Genomic DNA, 3,171 nt, shown 5'->3' on the forward strand with positions numbered 1-3,171 from the left:
GATGGGCTGTGAGACATGAAGGCCGAAGACTGTACTCGTGTCCGGATTGGACTCTACTTGGCGTGGAAGGCAAGCTTGGCAACCGACTATGAAGATTCCTTCTTATGTAACCGACTCTATGTAAACCCTAGATTCCCCCCGGTGTCTATATAAACCGGAGGAGTTAGTGCGGAAAGGATACACATTACCATAGTCATATAGGCTAGACTTCTAGGGTTTAGCCATTACGATCTCGTGGTAGATCAACTCTTGTAATACTCATATTCATCAAGATCAATCAAGCAGGAAGTAGGGTATTACCTCCATAGAGAGGGCCCGAACCTGGGTAAACATCGTGTCCCCCGTCTCCTGTTACCATCGACCCTTGACGCACAGTTCGGGACCCCCTACCCGAGATCCGCCGGTTTTGACACCGACATTGGTGCTTTCATTGAGAGTTCCACTGTGCCGTCGACGAAAGGTTTGATGGCCCCTTCAATCATCTATAGTGACGCTGTCCAAGGAGAAACTTTTCTCCCCAAACAGATCTTCGTGTTTGGCGGCTTCGTACTGCGGGCCAACTCGCTTGGCCACCTGGAGTAGGTCAGTAGCTATGCCCCTAGCCATCAGGTCAGATTTGGAAGCTTGAACTATGTCGCGGATATCCGTGGAGACTTGATCTTCAATGGATTCGAGACCGCGGCGATCGCTCCCCCTCGTCCCGATGAACATGACCTAAATCTGTTATCGGACCAAGTTCTGGGGATGGTTCCTGTAACTGCTACGACCTTAGATCCGGAGCAGTTTTCACCATCCGAAGCCACAGAGTCCGTGGCGTTGGAGCCGCACACAGACTCAACACCAGGCAATATCAGCGTCAACGGAATTTCGGACTCGTCTCCGGCTATAAGTTCCGAACCTTGCGCACCCCCGGACACCGAGTTGGATCGGTTATCAATCATCGATTTCGGTGCCGCAGATGTCTTCCAACACTCGCCCTTCGGCGATATGTTGAATTCGTTGAAAAACCTGTCCCCGATGGGGGACTCATGGCCGAACTATGTCCGGTTCGAGCTAGAGGCAGATAATGGAGAATTTCGCTTCCCACCAGCCACCCACTTCATAGCCACTGTCGAGGACTTAACCGACATGCCCGCTTCTGGCTCCGAAGACATTGATAGTATAGACAACGATGCCGACAAGGAGCAAGGCCAAGACCCGCTAGTCATTAGGCGTGGGATGGCCATCCCCTCATACGAAGTGTACATGATCGATACACTTAAAAAGTCTCGCGACAATGACAAGGGAGATCCAATCGAGAATAAAACTCCTGAGACACAGGCTAAATTCTGGCACCCCAAACGCCGCTCCAAGTCACGTCGCGGCAACAATGGCACTGGAGAAAATAGTACTCCGGACGTCGCCGAAAGCAATGAAGACCCTGTAGGAGCAATATCCGGGCAGGAGGAACAGGAAAATGGGCAAGCCAGCCCCAATGAACAGGCCCTGCCCAGCGACGGCTCGGAGGACGACAACTACCTTCCGCTCTCCGAAGATGAGGTAAGCCTCGGCGACGAAGACTTCATCGTACCCAAAGAGCCCCTCGAGCAGGAGCGCTTCAAGCGCAGGCTGATAGCTACGGCAAGGAGCCTGAAAAAGAAGCAGCAGCAGCTTCAAGCTGACCAAGACCTACTCAACGACAGATGGACCGAAGTCCTGGTCACCGAAGAATACGGCCTTAGTGGACTAGCCAAAAGCTACCCAAAGCACAGATTGCTATACCAGTCCGATGACGGGGCGTTGGAGCCCATACCATCGTCACACAATGTGTAGGTCGCCGACAACTCTGTCCGGATAAAGAGGCAACTCAAGCCGAACACCAGACCGCCCCACCTCACCGTAAAGGCAAGAACAACGCAGGTCACGTGTCGGAGTAAATGGCCACGGGTAGCCTAACCGACTACCCTTGGCTCTTCCGAAAAATTATCAGGCCTTTGGGCCTTCAAGTACTCCAAGCATTTGGGCTGCCTTCCCTGGCCGGCTACCTCTGAAGCCGACCCAGCCTCAAGCAACCCCTCCCCAGGACGACTGCGGGGTGGCCGACTCCAAGAAGCCGGCCAAGAAGGACGCCGACTCCTAGGAGTCGGCCGAGACCACAACCACCGAAGCTGTTCCCACATAACGGCGACAAGACGGGGTGTGGCCACAGTGCGGCCCACTACCCCCGAAGCCCGAGGCGGGCATGGCTACAGGAGGCCGTACGGGACGGCCGTCTCCCGTGCGGCTCGGCACTGTAGCCATGTCAGCCTCGACGTCATCCACGACAGATTCCCGTACGGCCCACGGGTGGCTGGCCCCTTCAGCCAGAGAGAGGCGTGAAGGCGGCCCGGTCTTTCCCAGTCGGCCAAGGGCGTAGCCGGCTCCCAGAAGCCGGCTACTCCCTTCCTCGAAGCAGGAGCCCCATTAAGGAGACAAGACGAGGTAGGGCTACAGTGAGAGCCCCCAAGGCGGCCCGGTCTTTCCCAGTCGGCCAAGGGCGTAGCCGGCTCCCAGAAGCCGGCTACTCCCTTCCTCGAAGCAGGAGCCCCATTAAGGAGACAAGACGAGGTAGGGCTACAGTGAGAGCCCCCAAGGCGGCCCACTGTAGCCACGCTTACCTCGACAAAGCCCTCGTCATCAGAGGCGAGGCTACAGTAAGCAGCCGCCGACAAGACCCTAGGCGGTGGGGCCGGCCTGTCGACCAAGAAGCCGGCAGCCGGCGGGACCCACCAGCCGGCGGGACCCAATTGCCGGCGGAGAAGCCGGCAAGCGTAGACACTGACGGCTGGGACCAGCTCCCAGTCGGATTACCATTGTACCCCCGGGGGGTAGGCCTATATAAACCCCCCGGAGCACCCATGCAAAGGGTTGGCCTCTGAGCATAGTTGGCTTCTAAGCATAGCACACACACCATAGATAGAGAGAAGTAAGAGCTAGCCTTGTTCTTCTTCTCCCTTGAACTCGAACAGCTCTAGGAGCTATTGTAGCTACCTTCACTGATCTAGTGATCATGCGGAGACCCCGCAGAGCAGGACTAGGGGTGTTATCTCCTCGGAGAGCCCCGAACCTGGGTAAGATCCGCCGGCGTGCATGTCTTCGCCTCATCCCGTTTCCAGGCACCGGCGACGTCTTATTGGCACCCACACAGATAAG

This window comes from Aegilops tauschii, chromosome 2 (assembly GCF_002575655.3).
Source record: "Aegilops tauschii subsp. strangulata cultivar AL8/78 chromosome 2, Aet v6.0, whole genome shotgun sequence".
Lineage (NCBI taxonomy): Eukaryota > Viridiplantae > Streptophyta > Magnoliopsida > Poales > Poaceae > Aegilops > Aegilops tauschii.